Source organism: Myxine glutinosa, chromosome 11, assembly GCF_964187855.1.
Source record: "Myxine glutinosa chromosome 11, kmMyxGlut1.1, whole genome shotgun sequence".
Taxonomy (NCBI): domain Eukaryota; kingdom Metazoa; phylum Chordata; class Myxini; order Myxiniformes; family Myxinidae; genus Myxine; species Myxine glutinosa.
The window spans coordinates 17,905,785-17,928,943 of NC_136271.1; the positions used below are offsets into that span (position 1 = coordinate 17,905,785).

General features: G+C 44.9%; 1 protein-coding gene across 2 annotated transcripts in view; it reads left to right on the forward strand.

Moving 5' to 3' along the window:
* The first annotated feature begins 16,642 nt into the window (after window positions 1-16,642).
* The window catches only part of LOC137436464 (plasma membrane calcium-transporting ATPase 2-like), a 244,394-nt gene continuing 237,877 nt past the window's right edge, over window positions 16,643-23,159 (forward strand). For both annotated transcript variants that reach the window (XM_068130276.2, XM_078786445.1), the window contains exon 1: window positions 16,643-16,796. The gene's annotated coding sequence lies outside the window, so the exon portion shown is untranslated. The remainder of the gene's footprint in view (window positions 16,797-23,159) is intronic.

Genomic DNA, 23,159 nt, shown 5'->3' on the forward strand with positions numbered 1-23,159 from the left:
CACACTTACACAGGGGATAATGCAGGCAGGTAGGGCTTGAGGTGGATTGCATGAGAGGGAGGCAAAGTCGGGAGGCCGCAGCTCACAATTCCTCGCGGTTTTGGCGGGAAACCCCTTCGTCGCGTATCCGCTGCGGTAGACGCCACGCGCTGGTTCGGCACACCTGCTCCTCTTCTTATGGTGGAGCCGTCTCCCTCCTTTCAGCGCGTCTCTCCAAAGCTGGTTTCCTTGCCGAGTACCTCTCCTCCTTGGCTTGGAGCGTTTCGCATCTCACCGATCCTCTTGGTGCAGTCTCTTTGCTCATCTCCCAAGGCCTCTCCAAGTCATCTCATAAAGCAGTCCCTTACAGTCGCTTTTATCACCTCGGGCGGAATTAAGCCGCCGGCTCCGAGGGCACGCCTACCGGGTCGCTCACCGCGGTGCTGATTGGCTGTTAGGGCCGGTTCACTCCTTCCCTCTTATGACGAGGTGGAGACACGCCTTTCTTCCCCAACCCTACCTCGTGGCCAATGGTGGTTGAAGAAAACCGCCCAAAATGCGGAAGGCAATTGGAAGGGAGGTTTTGGGGAAATTGGAAGGGCCTACGCTTATTTTGTTCGATACAATGCAAAGTCAATCTAGTGGGAAACACATATTTAGCCTACATGGAATAAGGAAATACACTATTTAAAAGATATATCGTGACCTGCGTGTAAGTTTCATGGAATTAACTAGGACGGCTGCGACCATTATTTACATTACGAGGATGTTACCATACTTTTGTAACGTTCACATTGTAACGTTTCCACATTCGTTACACTGCACCCTCCTTTCTTCAGGCCCGTGCTCGGGCCTATTAAACTTTAACTTAGTGTGACACGTAGGTGTAATTCCCTCTACAATTAACCTGACCCTGAGTGTGACAATTTTAAAACACAAATAAGTATGTCCCCCTATTGCATTGCACCCTGTCTAACAGACTCAAGCCCACAGCTAACCGAATTACGGAATTATTCTCAAACTATACATTTACGGTGGGGAGCATTATTTACAATGACGTGATTTCTTATTTACAACGCAACCCAGGACCTGTGTTTTTTTTTTTTTTCTTTTTTTTTAGGGAACAAGAGAAAGAAATTCCTGTTGGGAGGGAGGAGACAGCACGCATTGCATCGATGCACCAGTACCAATACCACCAAAGCACCCAAAAGCACCAAACACCACAAAGCACCAAAAGCACCACAAAGCACCAAAAGCACCACTCGGTGCGCAGTCACCATGGTTCATAATAAACACAACAAAACAACTGGTGGTGGTCTTCTCTTTCTCTGCTGGGCCGATGTTCTTCCCGACGTCTTCTGGCTTCATGCGGCCTATTTGGACATAATAAAAAGCACTACTTGTGTTCGTTTTTATTTAGGGCCTCAGGGGCCAACTAAGGGTGGTCCACCTGTTTGGCATAGGTGCCACCTTACCGAGGTCCGCAAGCAAGATTCCCTGGCCACTATGGCCGGTCTCCAACAGAGGTGCCCTGCCCCAGAACCTGGGGTCCATCAAGTGGTACTTGGCCGCAGAACAGCGGTCCATAAAGTGGTACATCAACGCAATGCATGCTGGTTCTGGGAATCTCGGGCGCACAATGGCCACCTCACGCACGCTCCCCTCGGCACCCAATGGCGCACAGGTCATGTGGGAGACAAAAGAAAGACAATTGAGCGAGGGGTAAGGTCACAAGGGTACACGTCAATAAGGCAATGCAAGGCGAAATGCGTACGGAGGGCGAAGTGAGAAAGCTCGTCCCTACCGTACGTCACCCCCCTGTCACCTACCCTACTCTTGCCCTTACCCCATATGTACAAAATCTACACATTACCAATTCATCACTACTGTCACGTCTTCCCCATATTTCCCCTATACCAAATTCGTCACCACAATCCCTCTACCTCAAAATTTGCCATCACCAATTCATCATCAATCCTCATAAGGAGGGAGAGATGGAATTACGCACAATGTCACACCCACGTCATGATGCGTCTCACAATCCAAACATTTGCATCATAAAAAATAATCAAAACATGGCATGGTGTGGAGTACCTGTCACCTCAGGTGAGTGGATGCAGATGGTGCGAGGAGAACCTTCATCCTAACTATTTTCTAAATGACTTTAACACACTTTACACTACCCGGGGTCTTTCCCTGCCAATCCATTGGCCAACTTACACTATTGGTTCTAATAACCAATTCCCATTGACCAAACTGTGGTGCTTCTCAATTTGGGGTCTCACTCCCCCGATTCATCTCCCGGTGCTCTCGCACAATTTCTGGGCTGCGACGTCTAGCTCTCCCAACAGGTCTACCCACCTGCACACCTCCACCACTGTAGTTGCCACCCGAGCTTACCTAGCTCCTCACCCTAACCTAACTAACTGGGGACAGCCCCTCTACTGGCTCTGTCACCCCATGGTGCCCTCTGGCACTGGGCTACCCGGGTCCGTCCTCCGGATCCTCGGGCCCCATCCACAACAACTACTACCGGCTCCCAGAGCCCACCTGCGGCCTCACCTGGCCGACATCCTCACAGTGGTGGAGTGCCCAAACCAACTACACACACTAACAGGCTACACGCCCAGCCATTTCCACAACACTAATGCACCCATCCACATACCATTCTGCCACCCGCACCACAGATGCCAATATCCAACCACAATTTACCTGTACCCTCTACCTAACACTTACACTACCCGCCCCGGGTATCCGTGATGGGGGTCCACTCTTCCCCCATTCACACCTTCGCACCATCCACTCCACTCCACAATTTCCACCATTCTCACTCCACGACCATCCATTCCAATACTCCAGATATTCCACACTACCATTTATTCCACACAGCCACATACACCTGTTGTTGCACACCTGTGCCCTCACACCTGGTGCCACCTGCACTCTCCTTTCTTCCTGGACCATTTGGTCAACACAACACGCAATCACCACTACTCCCTCATACACGGCTCCACACACCTGTTCAGTTGCACACCTGTGCAATCACACCTGTTCCATTCTCACCTGTTCAATCCTCACACACACAGCATCATCTCAGCTAACTACTCCCCTCTGAAACTTGCGCTTCCCAGTCGTCCCTTTAAACTATTGCGCTCCCACGTCATTATAATCCACACTAATCTACCTGCGTCCCCACTACAGGTATCAGTCACTAACTAAACTTAACGTTACCTAATGTCATCTTCGCTAGATCCCTATCAATATCCTAACCCACCCGGGCTAGTTTTCACTGCCATACACCCCATAAGCTATTGCGCATTTGCCCCACTCTGTGAGGGATGGTGGATTTGCCATCCCACCACATCGGGGGTCTCTCCACTATCAATTTTGTTCGTCCAAATTCCAACCAATTCAAAAAATTTCCATTTACCGCCAATTCTATTCACTTTTCTAAATTTCGGATCAAAACACTATCACTATCACGATCACCATCATCACAGTCCGCTATATCCTAGCCTCGGTGCGTCATGACATCATTAAACTCGGCTTCGTAAAGCCGAGCAATGAATTCGGGTGGTTTGGTTGCCTGCAGGTTGAATCCGTCCGGCTTTCGGTTCAAGGGAGGTGGTTTGGTTGGACCGAGGCTCCACGCACCATCTCGGCGCGGCACCTTGCGGTCCCGGGCCCGATGGCTCAATCTCCCCCGGTCGGAACCCGTCCCCACGAGGGGGCACCGTTCCGCCTCCTCCCACTCGCCCTTGAACCGGACCGGTCACCTCGCCCGGCAAAGCCCGGACTCGACCGTGCGGGGCGGGGCCAAGCCCGAATCGGCAACGACGCTTCGAAGAGAAGCGATGCAGCATCGATCCGCGCCGGGCCTCGCACCCAACCAAGCACCCCTCGCACCGAGTGCTCGCATCGGCTATCCGTCGCTCTAACCACTAACCCGGTTACCATCGGTGCTTTACTTGCATGCTTACAAGCATACGCTACCCCTTTCACCCTCACAAAACCTGGCGTTCCAACGCCGTCCGTACATTCCACCAACGCTCTCCCTGTTACACACCACACCTCTCGCGCACACTTTGGTCCACACCTCTCCTCCGTTACGTCCTCCGTAACACTCACCATGGGCGTGCACTCTTGCATCCACCCACTAACGCGCTCACATGGGCTCTCCCACACCCGCGCCATGACCAACTCAGGTGTGCTTCCTCGCACACGTTCCACCACCACCTTACTCTCCATGTCACACTTCGTACACCCCGACGTGCATTCTCGCTCGCACTCGGTTTCACACTCGCGCTCCGATGTGCCCTCTCGCACCTGCGCCATCACCAACTCACTATTCGTGTCACACTCCGTACACCCCGACGTGCATTCTCGCTCGCACTCGGTTTCACACTCGCGCTCCGATGTGCCCTCTCGCACCTGCGCCATCACCAACTCACTATTCGTGTCACACTCCGTACACCCCGACGTGCATTCTCGCTCGCACTCGGTTTCACTCCCACACTTTATAGCATGCCCACTCGCCGACGCACACTTTTTTCTCCCACGCGTGCCATTTCCACTCACACGGGACCCTTCACCAACGCCCGGATGCCATATCGATCCCAATCGCGCGACAATTCTTTTGTCGCTAAACATCCATTTACAAAATCTCCCCGCACAATACACAACAGCACGTCTCACCTTCGGGGTTCTTCTTCCTCCCTGCACCAAAACCTGCAAACTTCCATTCGGGTTAAGCACAGCATCGTGATGTGAGCAGGGACTTTGCACATATTCCATTTCTCCCTGCAATTCTCGGGCTACCTCCGTCATCTTTTCAATTTTAATTCCCAGCACTGCTTTTTCTTTATTTACCTCGACGACCGCTGGCTTTAATAAAACACCCTCTACCTCATCGGTCGCCGGCTTTTCCAAACCCCGTGTCGCGATTTCCACCCCCGTCATTGTACCCGTGCTTTCCTCCGCTTCGTCCAACCGGCGCTTCTCGCCTCGCGTTACCTCCTTGTGCACCCCTGGGACCCTTTCGCCCAACTTGCGGTCTATGTCCCTCTGCTCCCTTTCCTTCCTATCGGCCCTCATTCCGTTTATTGTTGCTTCAATTTGCTCACTCTGAGCCTTCATCCGGTTCCCCATTTGTCCCATACTGCTTTTCAAACCTCTAATTTGGTCTCCCAATTGCTCACTATTCCTGTCCAAAAGGGCCTTCATTTCAGCCATAATTAATTGCATGTCTTCCACCGTTGGTACAAAGGGCGCGGCTCTATTTGGTGCCGCTGTAACCGCGTGCGCAAAGGCGCCATTTTGCGCGCCTGATACCCCCTCAACCACACCTTCTTTACTCTCCTCCACCCTTTCCTCCACATACATTTCCCCGAGGTCCTGGGTCGATTCTACCCCGTCTATCTCTCCCACCGACATCCGATCGCCTTGATTGTCCATGGCGCGATCTCAAAATTCGGGTTTTGCTTTATAAAACAAAATAAATTTCGGCAGCTTGTAATTTTGAGCGCGTTAAGCACGCTTCGGGTACGATTTCGGGTACGATTTCACTCCTCGACACCATTTGTTACTCTAATAGTACAATTGGTGTTCCAAAATTTGGGCCTAACAAATTTAGTCCCAGGTCCGAATCCAACTCCTTGACACCAATTGTTACTCTAATAGTACAATTGGTGTTCCAAAATTTGGGCCTAACAAATTTAGACCCAGGTCCGAATCCAACTCCTCGACACCAAATGTTACAGACGCGGGTTTTGATGTTATATTGACCGAGCGGTGGTGTATTTAACCGCGTCCGAACAGTTACTCCCCGATTAGAACCCGATTCCACCCGACGTTGACCAGATCGCCCCACAGATATTCAATCGGGAAACCTCTAAAACGACCGAAAGAGAATGAAAAAGAAGAAGAAGAAGAATACGGAGGAAGAACAGATTTATTATACACACACAGCAATGGATGGAAGAAGCAGTAACACAGCGAACCGTTAACTTACACTATTCATTTTTACTTAACCCCAAGACAACGAGCAGGACAGGACGTTCACACTTACACAGGGGATAATGCAGGCAGGTAGGGCTTGAGGTGGATTGCTTGAGAGGGAGGCAAAGTCGGGAGGCCGCAGCTCGCAATTCCTCGCGGTTTTGGCGGGAAACCCCTTCGTCGCGTATCCGCTGCGGTAGACGCCACGCGCTGGTTCGGCACACCTGCTCCTCTTCTTATGGTGGAGCCGTCTCCCTCCTTTCAGCGCGTCTCTCCAAAGCTGGTTTCCTTGCCGAGTACCTCTCCTCCTTGGCTTGGAGCGTTTCGCATCTCACCGATCCTCTTGGTGCAGTCTCTTTGCTCATCTCCCAAGGCCTCTCCAAGTCATCTCATAAAGCAGTCCCTTACAGTCGCTTTTATCACCTCGGGCGGAATTAAGCCGCCGGCTCCGAGGGCACGCCTACCGGGTCGCTCACCGCGGTGCTGATTGGCTGTTAGGGCCGGTTCACTCCTTCCCTCTTATGACGAGGTGGAGACACGCCTTTCTTCCCCAACCCTACCTCGTGGCCAATGGTGGTTGAAGAAAACCGCCCAAAATGCGGAAGGCAATTGGAAGGGAGGTTTTGGGGAAATTGGAAGGGCCTACGCTTATTTTGTTCGATACAATGCAAAGTCAATCTAGTGGGAAACACATATTTAGCCTACATGGAATAAGGAAATACACTATTTAAAAGATATATCGTGACCTGCGTGTAAGTTTCATGGAATTAACTAGGACGGCTGCGACCATTATTTACATTACGAGGATGTTACCATACTTTTGTAACGTTCACATTGTAACGTTTCCACATTCGTTACAATATATATATATATCGGTTTTAGCCCTTTCACTCAATAATGAAGAATCACTTAAAAAGTATTTAATCCGGATGCGGATTCAAATATTCACCAAAATTGAATCGGTTCTTCCTTATCACACACCGGACCTATCCACTAAGTTTCATCCGAATCTGTCCACAACTTTTTGAGCTATCATGTTTACAGACAGACAAACAAACAGATAGGGGGTGAAAACATAACCTCCACCCACCTTCGGGGTCGGAGGTTATAACGAGTCGACGTTGGGAGATTGCTGACTGAATGCATTTCCCCTTTTATATAATATTAAAATTTGTTTTTATAATTAATATAAGTAAGTTAAATAAACACAGTGACTTCTTCATAGCGGGCAATGTATGTATAGGTCTGTGAATAAGGCCTCCAGCAATGCCATGAACATGTTTCAGGTGAGATTATTTTGTTTTGCTTTTCTCATTACCTACAACTCAGGATTTTGACAGATAATAAGCAGAAATGTCACAAAGGTTTTCCTGGGTAAACTGCAAAATATTTCACTTCACGATAAGGATGCTTGTGAATGTATGAAATTTTAACACAGCATACCACTTCTTAGCCGCACATTTCAATTGTTTCTCTTTTCTTGGTGTGCTGAAACTACAGGTAATTTGGACAGGTAATTTGGACAGGTATTTTGTACACGTATTTTGGACAGGTTTTTGTGCAGGTTTCTGGCATTTGATGGCTATAGTCATACCTGAGCAGCTAGCTGGATTGTATGTTTTAGTGCTGTGCAGTTTTAAGGAAGAATCAGTTCCTGGCACATTTTGAAGTCGGATGGAATGAGGGAGGGCCTGATGGCACGAGGATGTTGATCTCTTATGGGCATTGTACATCCAGCTCAACATTGTTGCCCTTTATTTTTAGATATATTTAAAGACTGCTGGCCTGCCTTAACACAGCAATATTGTGGGAGGACCTAAAGCAACACCTGCACATTGACTGAAGATTGAGTCAGCAAGGCACAGTGCAGGTATTTTGTCATGTCGCAGGTCTATAAAAGCTTCATGTTGCTCTTGTTGCTGTTGTTGAGGTTTTCTTGGGTCGATTTTTGAAATGTGCACCCGTTGGTCGGTGTGCACCCATGAAATGTGCACCCACTGTAGCCAGCCAGCCACAACGGCACTCTGACCATCAAATGTGCACCCAACTGTCAAACCACACCCACATCTGTTGCCTTACTCCACCCACCATAGTGCTGAGACAAAATTATATGGCCGCCATCTTGGTTTTGCAGGTGCGCCTAGCGCATTAGGCCTAGATAGGCCTTTGCTGATTATACACTGTCCTGGCTTTGTTGTGTCAGATTTCCATTGGCTTTGTTTGGATCGAGTGTTAAATCATTAGAAAGGAATAATCCGGCCCATGCGCGTCTCCTTAAAAATAGCGTTGTGTAAATTTTGAACGGCACCATATGCACATTAAATGTGCGCTTCCCAATTGGCCCGATGCCGGATTTGTAATGCCAATTCTGTCGCGCTTAATGGCAATTCCTGTACCTCGACTGACAACGTACAGGTTTTGATGAACAAAAGGGTTATTACCAAAGAGATAGCTTGAGGGTCGAACTTGCTAACCCGCTAACTCAATACACCTCTGACATTCTTGAGACCCGAGCCAAGATCTACTGCAATCTATATACCTCACAGAGGGTATTAACATAACCGTTCCTGCAGCTCCTGTTTGGAGCGGGTGCACTAGTTGCCTGAAACCAGACCCAGCTGTTCGTCAGACTCGTAATTCACATTGAACCAAACCGTGAAGACCCTTGGAGATTCATTGTATAATACCTTAGACAGCAAGGATGGGGGAGTTGTTGTTGTTGTTGTATATCCCCGGATATGTCTCTCAAACAAGTCTGCGGCACGGAGACAGCCGATCGAGCTTGCAAGTGCAACCCAGAGATCCCCCCCACATCGAGGATGGTGTACCCCTGCCTTCACAAAGTCACAGCCACGACAGTTTGACGGAGGGAGAGAAAGAAAGAGCGAGATGGAGAAACAAGAGTAAAAGGGCCGTTCCATGGAGACTTATCGGCACTCTGACCAGCAGCATCACCGCGCTGTCCTGACAAATCCGGGCAGCAGGGAAGAATGGAGAAGATTTGGCCACCGACTTGCATTGGGGGGTAAAATCCCCGTGAAGAGGCATCCACGATAGTTGTGGTTAAGGGAGTTGAGTGGACATAGGAGGCGAAAATATATATACAGGGTGCTTCAAAAAAATGTTGACACTTCTGACAATTTTTTTTCTTTCCTTTGCGGTTGACTGAAATGGCAACGAGATTGACTTTGGAGCAAAGAAGAAAGATTGCTGCATGGATGGCCGTCTTTCAGTCACCCACGGTGGTTTGCAACAAATACAGAGAGCATTCCCACTGCGATCCACCCTCGAGATTGACCATTTATCACGTTTACAACAGGTTCGTCGAAACCGGCTCAGTTGCTGATAATTACAAAGATAACAGCCGTCGACCACGAACAGGCCGATCCCCTGTAAACATAGCTGTTCTTGCATAGCCGAGGGAATTCAACCAGACGATTCAGCGTAGAATGTGGTCTTCCACAGGCAATGGTGTGGACAATCTTGAACAAGGACCTGGGAATGTGGCCATATCATTTGCAGATTGTGCAAGCCTTACGTCCTGCAGATAAAGCCGCTTGTGTTGAGGTTTGCAAAGTTTTCTTCGATATGAAGAATTTGGAACCTGACATTCACAGGCTAGTGCCATTCAGCGACGAAGCAACCTTTCACATAAGCGGACCCGTGAATGAACAAACACAACTGTGTCTTCTGGGGTACTGACAATCCTCGTGTTATGCATGAGCATGAACGACATAGTCCCAAGGTGAATGTATGGTGTGCAGTAACTGGAACAGGAGTGGTGGGGCCGTATTTTTTTTGATAACACCACAATCAACGGTGGTGACTTTATGCACATGATGGAGAATTACGCAGAGGACAACCTGAGGCAACAAATCCGGCTACTTTCAGTTGGATGGTGCTCAACCCCACTTTGCTTCGAATGTTCGCGCCCATCTTAACAGAAAATTTGAGCGGAGATGGATTGGCAGAGGAGGGCCTGTGAATGGCCAGCACGTAAGCCAGATCTCACGCCTTGTGATTTCTGGCTGGGTGGGTATGGTCAAGGAAGTGTTTATGCTACCAAGCCACGTGATGTACGAGAGCTCCGACAGAAAATTGAAAATGTGATTGCAACAATACCACAAGGAATGTGCCTCCAGGCTCTGGAGACCACCTCGAGAAGATTCCAGGCATGTGTTGACAATGATGGCGAACAAGTGGAGACTCTTTGACTTTTTGAAGCTATTAACATATATTTGTTATCATGTTACAGTGTATTATCTGTTCTTTTCCATTAAAAACGATAGTCCCATATAAGTGTTAACGTTTTTTTGAAGCACCCTGTATATATTGGGTCGCAAGTTGTGACCACAGTGTGATCATTCTTGTTTATTAATAATAAGAAATATCCAATGTTGACCCCAACCTAAGCCTCCATTATTACATAATGACCAACAAATCCCGCTTTGACGAGGTTCTTACAATGACAGGAGCATGCATGTGCAGAACTAAACTGACCCACATCTCCACGACATTGTCATGTCCTTCCAAGTTACATGTCGTCATCGAACGAACGTTCGACAGAACCTACATCACAAACCTAACAAGAAAGAGCAATCCGAGATTGCAGACCCTCACCAGGATGTGTTTTTTGTGGTTTTTAAGGCGTTTGTGTTAAAACAAAATGGCGACCGAACCACATGGCCGATGACGTCATCATTATTATTTTGTCCACCAATTTATCCCTCGATGACGCTCAATAAATTTCATCTTCATCGGATGAAGTTTTGTATTTGTCGAATTATGACATCATAATGGCGGAGATAAAATCACATCATTGATGTATGTTATTCCCCATGGAGAGTTCTTTACAATGAGCCACGTCTCAATTTTTTCTATGCAGCGCTTTGAGATATAGAGGTGCAAAGTTTTTCGGTTTTTCTTAGATGGCGGCCGAACCACGTCATCCATGACGTCATAATTAGCATTAAAAATTCTACAGGAGAAGGTGCACCTATGGCGAAAATTTCCTGTCATTCGGACCAACGGTTGCAGAGAAAAATCATATTTATTCTGTGTGAATAAACAAACAGACAAACAGACTCAAATGCAATACCCTCTCCTCTGGCGAGGGTAACAAGAAAGCATCTGAAAATGCAAAGACCGTCCTTGTCCATTTGCATTCAGTTGTCTTTTTCTTCTTCTGTCTGTTCAAAATAACAAAAACAGTTTTAAAAAAAATACGAAATGAAAATTGATGATTTTGTGCAAGCTTGACCTTTGAGCTTTAGATCTAAAAAAAGTAAACCGCTTCTAGCTTTTCATTAGTGAACCAATGGAGTGACCCAATATGCAAATTCCTGAAATTTCAGGTCAATCAGGTAAATATTGGTGATTTTACACAACCTTGACATTTGACCTTTTGATCCAAATAAAACAATCCGCTTGTTACTTTTGATTGGTGAACCAACTGAGTGACCCAATATGCAAATTCTTAAAATTTCAGGTCAATTTAATGAAAACTGATGATTTTATGTGGCGCTGACCTTTCACCTTTTGACATTTTGACATTTTGATAAAATTATTAAGTTGCCTTCTCCATATTATCATAATCAAGGTTTATTGAAAATTTGATGATAAACTCAAATGGTAAATTTAAATTTCAGGTCAATTAGATGAAAATTGATGATTTTATTTGACGCTGACCTTTGTTTGACCTTTTGATAAAATTATTAATTTGCCTTCTCCATATTATCATAATCAAGGTTTATTGAAAATTTGATGATAAACTCAAATGGTAAATTTAAATTTGAGGTCAATTTAATGAAAACTGATGATTTTATGTGGTGCTGACCTTTCACCTTTTGACATTTTGACATTTTGATAAAATTATTAAGTTGCCTTCTCCATATTATCATAATCAAGGTTTATTGAAAATTTGATGATAAACTCAAATGGTAAATTTAAATTTCAGGTCAATTAGATGAAAATTGATGATTTTATTTGACGCTGACCTTTGTTTGACCTTTTGACAAAATTATTAATTTGCCTTCTCCGTGTTGTCATGATAAAGGTTTGGTGAAAATTTGATGACAATAGCTCATCAATATATATATATATATATATATATATATATATATATATTACATATATATATATATATATATATATATATATATATATATATATAAGCTGGATCAGCACGTCGCTGCGTCCTTGGACGACTCCTCAGCACCATCCCGACACACACAATACGGAATGAGGTGTTTTTACAGTGGCCGGAGTAAAAATCTTGTCACCAACCTCCTTGAGGGAGGACCCAGTACCCTGGTACTCATTTCACCGACCTCGGAAGGACATGACAGGCTGAGTCAACACCGCCTGGATATTAATTCAACCGCTGTAATGGGATTCGAACTCAGGACCTTAGCATCCCAACCCCGCTGCCCTAACCAGTCGGCGATTTAAATATGAAGTGGTTAAAAAGAAAGTTCAACTCAAAATGTGGGAGAGGCTCATTGAGAGTGTTCCTGTTTCACTTTCTCCTGGCTCTGGTCTGCATGCATGATAAGTGGAGACACCAGACCAAGCCATGCAATCTAGCAAGAGTTGGTAGTCATTTTGCATGATTCAAACGTTGGGCCTTTGGGAGGCTCAGTACACAAAACTCTACAATGTCCAACAGCACTCTGCGTTGCAGATGAAGGGCGGAACAGGAGGACGCGGCTTGTCTAGACAACCGAGCTGAAGCTGTGCTTGAAATTGAACACATGAATGAGTATGGCAATTTACTGTCGGTACACTATTTCAAGGTCACAAATATTCCCAATCTGTGTTGTTTCTCATCCAGGATATAAAATTGTCTCTTCTTTTCCTGCTCTCGTTTTCCATGCAGTTTTCATGTTGTGCTCGTCGTCGTTGTGTAACCCTTTCAATTGATTTGCAACTTGTAATATTTATTCCAAAATGGCCTCTTGGAAATAAGTTTTTCGGCTTATTATTCTTGTTGAACAAAGACTTTTTTGTTGTAAGTAAATGTTTGAGTGCTTGTCATTTGCCCCGTGATAGCGGATTGGTATGGTGGGTTCAGCGGTCAAGCATCGATCTAAAGATGTCCAATTCAAAACATGCTAAATCCAAGTAATCCAACTCTCCCCACACTCAACCTTCAACCATATGATAGAAGAGCCATTTGATTAGTAAACTTGAGATAATAAAACCAGCAATAGGGGAGGGGGGAGGGTGAGGGGGGGGAGGGGAGGGGGGAGGGGGGGAGGAGGGTGAGGGATGGGAGGGTGAGGGGGTGGGAGTGGGGAGGGGGAGGGGGGGAGGGGGAAGGGGAAGTCTTTGTTGAATATGCAATTTGTCTCCCTCTTTCTATCCCAGTTGATGTCCTTCCTCTTTGTTGTCCATTACTTCATGATGTTTATGTCCTTGGCTATTACAAATGACGATGTGCTGTTATACCCAGCGTGAAGCGAAAAGCGAGGTTTAGCGATCGGTTGCGTATGTATGTACGTACGTATGTCATACATACGTGTCTGCCTTTTCAAAATTCATGTTCTCACCAAGCATTGGTCCAATTGTCACAAAACTTTCATCATAGGAGCGCCTCCTCCTGTATAATTTTTTAGTGATGCTTATGACGTCACGTAAGCCAAACAGTTCAATATTGGTTTCATCAGACCACAGAATCTTGTTTCTCACAGTCTGAGAGTCCTTTAGGTGCTTTTTTGCAAACTCCAAGCGGGCTTTCATGTGTCTTTCACTGAGGAGAGGCTTCCGTCTGGCCACTCCACCATAAAGCCCAGATCGGTGGTGTTGTAGTGATGGTTGTCCTTCTGAAAGTTTCTCCCATCTCCACACAGGATCCCTGGAGCTCAGCCAGAGTGACCATCGGGTTCTTTGTCACCTCTCTTACCAAGGCCCTTCTCCCCCGATTGCTCAGTTTGGCCGGGCGGCCAGCTCTAGGAAGAGTCCTGGTTGTTCCAAACTTCTTCCATTTAAGAGTTATGGAGGCCAATGTTCTCTTGGGAACCTTCAATGCAGCAGAATTTTTTTGTAGGCTTCCCCAAATCTGTGCCTCGACACAATCCTGTCTCTGAGCTCTGCAGGCAGTTCCTTCGACCTCATGGCTTGGTTTTTGCTCTGATATGCATTGTCAGCTGTGAGACCTTATATAGACAGGTGTGTGCCTTTCCAAATCATGTCCAATCAATTGAATTTACCACAGGTAGACTCCAATCAAGGTGTAGAAACATCTCAAAGATGATCAAGAGAAATGGGAGGCACCTGAGCTAAATTTCAAGTGTCATAGCAAAGGGTATGAATACTTATGTAAATGTGATATTTCAGTCTTTTCTTTTTAATAAATTTACAAAACTTTTTAAAGTTCTGTTTTCTCTTTGTCATTATGGGGTATTGAGTGTAGATTGATGAGGGAAAAAATGAATTTAAACGATTTCAGCATCAGGCAGCAACCTAACAAAATGTGAAAAAAGTGAAGGGGTCTGAATACTTTCTGAATGCACTGTATATACATATATATATATTATACAGTATATATATATACATATATATATATGTATATATATATTTATAAATAAATAAATAAATATATATATATATATATATATATATATATATATATATATATATATATATATATATATATATATATATATATATATATATATATATATATATATTAGGGTGGTCCTTATTCCTCAACATTCGGATTTTCTAAGCTCCAACCCCCGGGATTCATTGGAATAGTCGAGAAAACTCTCCTGGTGAACTTTTTTTTCCAATCGGACAACATTTACCCCTCCCTCATCGACCTTGAAGTTTCACCCTGAGGAATAAAAACAACAATCCTTGGAAAAAAAAATTTGTGCCATTTATTCCCAAAATGTTAGCTTATAACACACAACATACAGTATTTTATAAATGGTTACCTCATTAGTCATTACACAGTTAAATGTATTAAACTATAACAAAAATCTTAAGCAAAATGACCCACAAGGCTCCTAGGCCCGTCCGACTTAGTGCTCCTGCTCCTGCTGGGCCGCCACACCAGCAGCCACGGTCTTCTTTCTGGAGTCCGGGAACTCCGCGCGATGACGAGAGACAACTTGGAGGAGAAATTGCAGTTGCTCATCAGCCTGAGTTAGCATTCGGTTGTATTCCTGGATGAGGGCAACTCCTCGCTCCGCGTTGTCGTTGATGACTGCTATCCCCTGCACGAAGGCCGCCGCTGTCCGGAAGTCTTCCCGCTGCAGCCAGGTCGCGGGATCGGTCACGGTGTCGAGGAAGCCGTCTTCCAGGCGCAGCTTCTGGAAGAACCGTCGCGTGTTGGTTGATGCCATGTCTTGCAGTTGGAGTCCTGAGACGTCTTGGCTGGGCAGCTTTGGGTGCTTCGCTGGAGATTCATCTCCCACCGGTGTGAAGTGAGGTGAGTATTTGCCTCTTCTCCTCCACCGTGACCAGGGGTCAAAGAGCGCCAGAGCGACAAGCTCCTCCGAGAGGTACCACAGGTGCCCTTGCAGCTTGGTCAGAGCTGCCTTGCCCACGTCCCGGTTGGCGTCCATGTAGGTCGTCAAATTCTTCAGCAGTTGCAGGTCGTGTCGAGGGGCAGCTGCGGCCTCCGGAGCCATTGTCCAGGCTTTCGCGTACAGGCGACTGTTGCCCTCATCCGGGAATACAACCGAATGCTAACTCAGGCTGATGAGTGATGAGCAACTGCAATTTCTCCTCCAAGTTGTCTCTCGTCATCGCGCGGAGTTCCCGGACTCCAGAAAGAAGACCGTGGCTGCTGGTGTGGCGGCCCAGCAGGAGCAGGAGCACTAAGTCGGACGGGCCTAGGAGCCTTGTGGGTCATTTTGCTTAAGATTTTTGTTATAGTTTAATACATTTAACTGTGTAATGAGGTAACCATTTATAAAATACTGTATGTTGTGTGTTATAAGCTAACATTTTGGGAATAAATGGCACAAATTTTTTTTTTCAAGGATTGTTGTTTTTATTCCTCAGGGTGAAACTTCAAGGTCGATGAGGGAGGGGTAAATGTTGTCCGATTGGAAAAAAAAGTTCACCAGGAGAGTTTTCTCGACTATTCCAATGAATCCCGGGGGTTGGAGCTTAGAAAATCCGAATGTTGAGGAATAAGGACCACCCTAATATATATGTATATACAGTGTACATATGTATATATACATATATATATATATTATTATATATGTATATATATGTATATATATATATGTATATATTTATATATATATATATATTTATTTATTTATATATATATATGTATATACAGTGTACATATGTATATATACATATATATATGTATATATATGTATATATATATGTATATATATGTATATATATATATATATATATATATATATATATATATATATATGTATGTATATATTTATATTTATTTATTTTTATATATATATATATATATATATATATATATATATATATATATATATATATATATATATATATATATATATATGCATATGTATTACATGCACACAAACCAAAATGATGAGTCAAAACAACAAGTGCATGAGCGAATGCTGGCGAGGGGCTGCGCCCCCGGAGGATGTGATGCAGAGCGGAATTTCAAGTCTGCTCTGCCCACTCACACGTCCCTCCCTCCCCTTGTGCCATGATCTGGGAGCGCCTCGAGCCACCGAGCAGCAGCAACTAGTGCTCTGGAAATCCACGTGTTTGCGCGTTGTTCCTCTGTACCCCTCGTTGCTTTTCCAACCCTCAGCCTTGTAAACTTGGCTGCTGATTCAGGCAAACCAACGTCGAGCAAGGTGAGCGAGCATTTTGTGGGGTTGTGCTTGTTGTCCGCACCAGACAGAGCATGATAAAGGTCTGATTTGCTGTTGTACTTTAGAGAGCGATCCACGTCTGCTTGGGTACAGGGAAGTCTCATCTCCTGCCGGACTGTTAACATTCCCTGAACATCTTCCTATGGATTGATGTCAGGAAAATGGGGTGGATTTTGCGACGAAGTTTTGCGTGACTGCTTTGAAGAACGAATTGTGCAGTTTCCACAATTGTCCTACCTTTGGAGACACTTGGTGAATAATATCAGGTTGTTATGATGCACGTGCCTGTTTCAAAGATGGGGTCATTTTTACGAGTGCTCCTGATAACTGGAGGACATTATACGGAGCCGTTGAAACCACTTGTACGTGTTGCAATTCCACACCACTTTTGGGATTTGCTCGTGATACCTGTTCCAGCCCCATCATGAGCATTTACCTGTTGATAAATCACTGACACATTGATGTTGTCTCTTCTCTCCAAAAGGAGGACACATGCTGCACCTTGATGTTGTGACACTGCATTTAACAGCCATAGAAACATATACTTGATGCTGCCCCTCATATCCTGATGTGCAGATTTGTGAAGCTTCAGACCCAAAGGCAGAAGTTGCATTTTGGCAACGGTTCCAAAACGGTGTCCTGGTATTTTCAAAATGAACCCCAGAATCTTTAACGTCCACAAGCGAGTGCTAACGGCCATCTAGAGAAAGGGACCAACATGGATAGACATGATATAATTATGGAAAAATCACTGAATTTTTGACCCCCCTCCTCCACCTCTTTCCACCCAGTATGCTTCACCCATATCCCTTCCTTTCTTCAATCTCCCCTCTATCTTCTCTCGTTGTCTCCCCTCCTCTAGTATTTTCCTACGTCACATTCTTCCACTTATCATTTTGGAGTTGTTTTCTCATTTCGATTTTCCTAAATTTAACCCCTCCTTTCCACCATCTTACTATAATTCACCAAATGTCTGTCTGTCTGTCTGTCTGTTCCCAGGTACCGCAAAAACGGCTGAACTGATCGCAACGAAATTTTGGGTGTGTAATCCTGGGACCCCCTGGAGTAAAATAGGCTATATTGTTTTTCCAATTTTTTCCAATGTTTTCAAATTTTCCAATTTTCCAGTTTTTCCAAACACGATGGAATAATATTTACCAATATGAACAGTGATGTGGCTTTTATTGAAATTCTACAAATCCTGTTTAGATTTTGATGATTTGCGTGTGATATGATTTAACGGATGTTTATATAAATCGTTTAAAATAAAAAAGCCTTCAATTCATGATATTTTGCATTTTCATTTGGGCCTCCCAATTGAAGCCCCACCCGTAGGACGGGTACCGTTGCTCGTGTACGTAATACGTAAATGCACTCCTCTACAGTGCCTATACAAAGTGTACATCCCCTTTCAAAAAAATTCACCTTTTGTTGCCTTATAACCTGGAATTAAATTGCATTAAATATGACTTTTTCCACCTTTATGTACACATCGTAACCGACAACTTCCAAGTGAAAAATAGATTCTAAAAATTTCAGAAAATTAATTAAAAATACAAAACTAGAATATCTTGGTTGGATAAGTATCCACCCCCCCCCCCCCCCCTGAATTAATGCTTGGTAGCACCTTTGACAGCAATTACAGCTGTGCGTCTGTTGGTATAGGTTTCTACCAACTTTGCACACCTTGATTGGGCAATATTTGCCCATTCTTCTGTAAAAACCTCTTCAAGTTCAGTCAGGTTGAGTGGAAAGCGTTGATGGACAGCAATCTTCAAGTCATGCCACAGATTTTCGATTTGATTTACGTCGGGACTCTGACTGGGCCACTCGAGGACATTTATCTTTTTGTTCCTTAGCCACTCCAGCGTAGCTTTGGCTGTGTGCTTCGGGTCGTTGTCATGGTGAACGGGTAGTTGTCATGCTGAAAGGTGAACTTCCGTCCCAATTTTAGCTTTCTTGCAGAGAGCAGCAGATTTTCCTCAAGGATTTTTCTGTATTTTGCTCCATCCATTTTCCCTTTTATCCTGATAAGTGCACCAGTCCCTACTGATGAGAAACATCCCCATAACATGATGTTTCACAGTAGGGATGGTGTTCTTTGGGTGATGTGCTTTGTTGGGTTTGCACCAAATGTAACGTTTTGCATTTAGGCCACAAGTTTCCATATTGGTTTCGTCAGACCGCAAACAATTTTGCCACATGGCTTTAGAATACCTGGGGTGGTTTTTTGCATCCCTCAAATGGGACTGAAGGTGGGCTTTTTTTTATAGTAATGGCTTCCTTCTTGCCACCATACCGTACAGGCCACACTTGTGGAGTGCTCGGGATATTTTTGTAATATGCACATAGTGAGCAATCTTTGCCATAGAGGCCTTAAGCTCTTTCAAAGTTGCCTTTGGCCTCTTGGTGGCCTCTCTGATCAGTCTCCTCCTTGCTTGGTCATCCAGTTTGGAGGGACGTCCTGATCTCGACAGGGTCTTGGTGGTAACATACACCTTCCACTTCTTAATGATTGTCTTGACTGTGCTCTAAGAGATATTCAAGACCTTTGAAATATTTTATATACACATCCCCTGATCTGTGCCTTTCCACAACTTAATTCCAGAGGTATTTTGAAAGCTCCTTGGTGCTCATAGTTGAGTCTTTGCTGTGAAATGCATTACCCAGCAGAGGAAACCTACAGGAACAGCTTATTTTATTCTGAAATAATAAGAAGCACTACAATTAACACAGGTGGAGGCCAATTAACTTGGTGTGTGATTTTGAAGGTGATTGGTTACACCTGAGCTAATTTACAATTGCTATTAAAAGGAGGGTAGACACTTATCCAACCAAGATATTCTAGTTTTGTATTTTGGATTAATTTTTTTTAATTTGTCGAATTTGTTTTTCACTTGGAAGTTATGGGTTACGATGTGTAAATAAAAGGTGGAAGACGTCTTATTTAATGCATTTTAATTCCAGACTACAAGTCACCAAAAGGTGAAAATTTTGAAAGGGGGTGTAGACTTTCTATAGGCACTTTCTATATTATATACACAGAGAGAACTTTATAATTTACCCTTTAGAATTACCCTTTGGAATGACCCTTTAGAATTACCCTTTCGAATTACGCTTTAGCATTATCCTTTAGAATTACCGTTTAGAATTTTTTTTTAATAATTACAATTTAGAATTAATATTACCCTTTTTGCGGAGAGCAAAGATGGGACAGAGTGGGGAGGGAGGGGGGGGGGGTTGCGGAGAGCAAAGATGGGACAGGGTTGGGAAGGGAGGCTGAGGCTTTGGGAATGGGGGCGGGGTGGAGAGCAAAGATGGGACAGAGTTGGGAGGAGGGGCGGAGAGCATATTGATGTTCCATTTATGGATTAACTGACTGCCTGGAGGAAACCGAGGTTGTGGATCTCCTGATGTGGATCCATTACCGAAGTTGTGGATCTACCATTTGAAGAGGTTCTGGGCTGAAAGGATCCGTGCAGTCAGGAAACGAGTCAATTGCTTATGGGTTAAGGTTCTTAATTTAGCTAAGGAAACTTTGTTTTGAGGTTAACAATTTAAATAAAGTTAAATATGAGATGTTGTGAAATTAACATTTTGTGAAGATTTGAGCTCTTACACGAGCCTCGATTCTGTATACAAATAAAATAAAATAAAAAACATAATTTACAGCAATCCATTAAATTGTATGAATGTTTCCGAACAACCCATACTGCACAATCAATAACTACTGTACAATAAAAAGTGTGTGTGTGTGTGTGTGTGTGTGTGTGTGTGTGTGTGTGTGTGTGTGTGTGTGTGTGTGTGTGTGTGTGTGTGTGAGACTGCAAAGGGGTGGCACAATCACTTTATGGGTAATATAATAGTACTCTATAAAATTGGGGCAGATAATGGAAACCTAAAATTTATGGATTATTTTAAATAAACAATTAAACATGTTAAAGGACAATTTTGAGTACCTCCTTCCGAGTACTTTTTTAAAGGCCCACATATCAGTTTGGATTACTTTGCTTGATGTTAAATATGATGCCGAAACAAAGATAAATACTTCTGCTGTGACATTTCAGCATCTATTTGAAGAAAGCTGGTTGCAAATCCTCGATGTGGTTATAATCTCTGGAATAGTCTGTACGAGCAGACTCCATGGAGGTTGCAAATCCTCCTGTCTTTACATTTCTGGAGCTTTTAATAAACAGATGATGCGCTGAAATGGCAACCAACACTGATCTTTACCAGAATTTGTTTGCCAATAAAGGGTATTGTGATGGTCTCATCAAGTTTGGTATAACTAATACATTAATGGTTTCTTCGTCATGGTCATAGCCTGGTGTTGGCTGAATGGTTAAGGTTGCCGGCTTAAGATCTCAAGGTCCTGAGTTGAAGCCCCTGTTCAACCCGTTCAATTAACACCACGTGGGTTGACTCAGCCTGTCATATTTCCAAGGTCGGAAAAATGAGCACCGGATTACTGGGATGAATGAGCCATTCTAGTATCCTGCGTCGGAGTGGCGACCCGTGCAGGATTGTGCCCAATAGCCAAGAAATCTGTCTGTCTGTCTGTATGTATGTATGTCTGTGGCCAATTAATTCGGTCATTACTTATCCAATATCAACCAAACTTGCCAGTGGGGCAAAAGGTCATACGACAAAGGTTGTAGCTACTTGGTTTGGTGCGGCCAACGTAAACGTGTACTGTGTAGTGCCGCTCTGACATAACATTCTGCCTAATGCCCCCATTCCACTTATGCCGATCGGCCCCGATTAGCCCCGATCTCCAGGTCGGGAGCGATCGGGACACTTTGGGAAAAAACTGGTCATCTACGCTGTATCTACGTCCTAAGTACGCTCCGATTACGATCACTACGCTGTAACCACGATGCATTCCCGATCGCCGCCGATCTAAAACTGATCCAACGCCGATGCTGCCGATCTATTGCCGTTTCAACTACGTCATTCCTGACCAAACCGATCTAACTACGCTCTATTCCCGTCTTTAAGCCGACTAAAAATCAGATTTCAGGTCCCGATCCGTATAAATAGGGCCCGATTTGCTTGCCGATCATCAGTATCGTCGAAGACAGCCATGGATCAACATCAGAGAAATGGCCGTCTGCAGCTCGCTCTACTTCTCCAACAATATGCAATTAATGAAAGAAGAGCTGCTCAAGTGAGAAGAAGAATGAGAAGAAGAAGAAGAGCCCCTCAGTTCTGGGTCCGGCCATGGTTGACAGAAGAAAGAAGATTGCAGTTTGGGCACTACGCCCGCTTGATGAATGAACTGAGGCTGGAGGACATCAACTCTTTCTAGAACTTTGTGAGGATGCCACCTGCTCTCTTTGATGAAATCCTCCACAGAATCACCCCCAGGATTGAGAAAGAAGATACCAGGCTGAGAAAGGCCCTACAACCTGGAATGAAGCTCGCCATCACCCTGAGGCATCTGGCTACAGGAGACCTCTACCCAACTCTCTCCTACGACTTCAGGGTCAGCAGAAACACCATCGTCAAGTTCATTCCGGAGGTGTGTCAAGCCATCGTTGCAGAGTTCAAAGAAGAAATGGTGAAGTGCCCTACCACCCCAGAAGAATGGACAGAAGTCGCTGATGATTTCGAAAGTAAATGGAACATCCCTCATGTGCTCGGAGCTCTTGATGGCAAACACGTCGCCCTCAGATGCGCACCCAACTCAGGCAGCCTCTACCACAACTACAAGGCCTTCTTCTCGATCGTGTTGATGGCACTGGTGGACGCCGACTATAAGTTCTTGTGGGTGGATGTTGGTGGAATGGGACACATGTCAGATGCTCAGATTTTCAATGCTTCGGAGCTCAAAGAGTGCATAGAGAATGAAACCATTGGATTCCCCGACCCCCTGGCCATGCGGAACGATGATGAAGAGATGCCATTCTTCATCCTTGGAGATGATGCCTTTGCTCTCCGCACCTACTTGATGAAACCCTATGCCAGACGTGGACTCTCTCCTGAACAACTCTTCTACAACTACCGCATCTCAAGGGGTCGACGAGTGGTGGAGAACGCCTTTGGCATCTTGGCAAACCGTTGGCAATGCTTGCTCAAGACACTACAACAGTATCCTGAGGTGGTGCGTGACCTGGTCGAAACTGCTATCTGTCTGCACAACATGCTCCGCATCCGGTTTCCAGGTATTCAGCATGCCGAGGTGGACCAGGAGGATTATCGACACAACATCATCCCTGGTGAATGGAAAGATCAAGCCAACATGTTAGAGGTGGAGCAGGCAGTTCGAGGTAACAGGGACAGTGTAGAGGCCAAGCGTCAGAGGGAGGTACTGAGACTCTATTTTAACAGCCCTGCTGGTGCAGT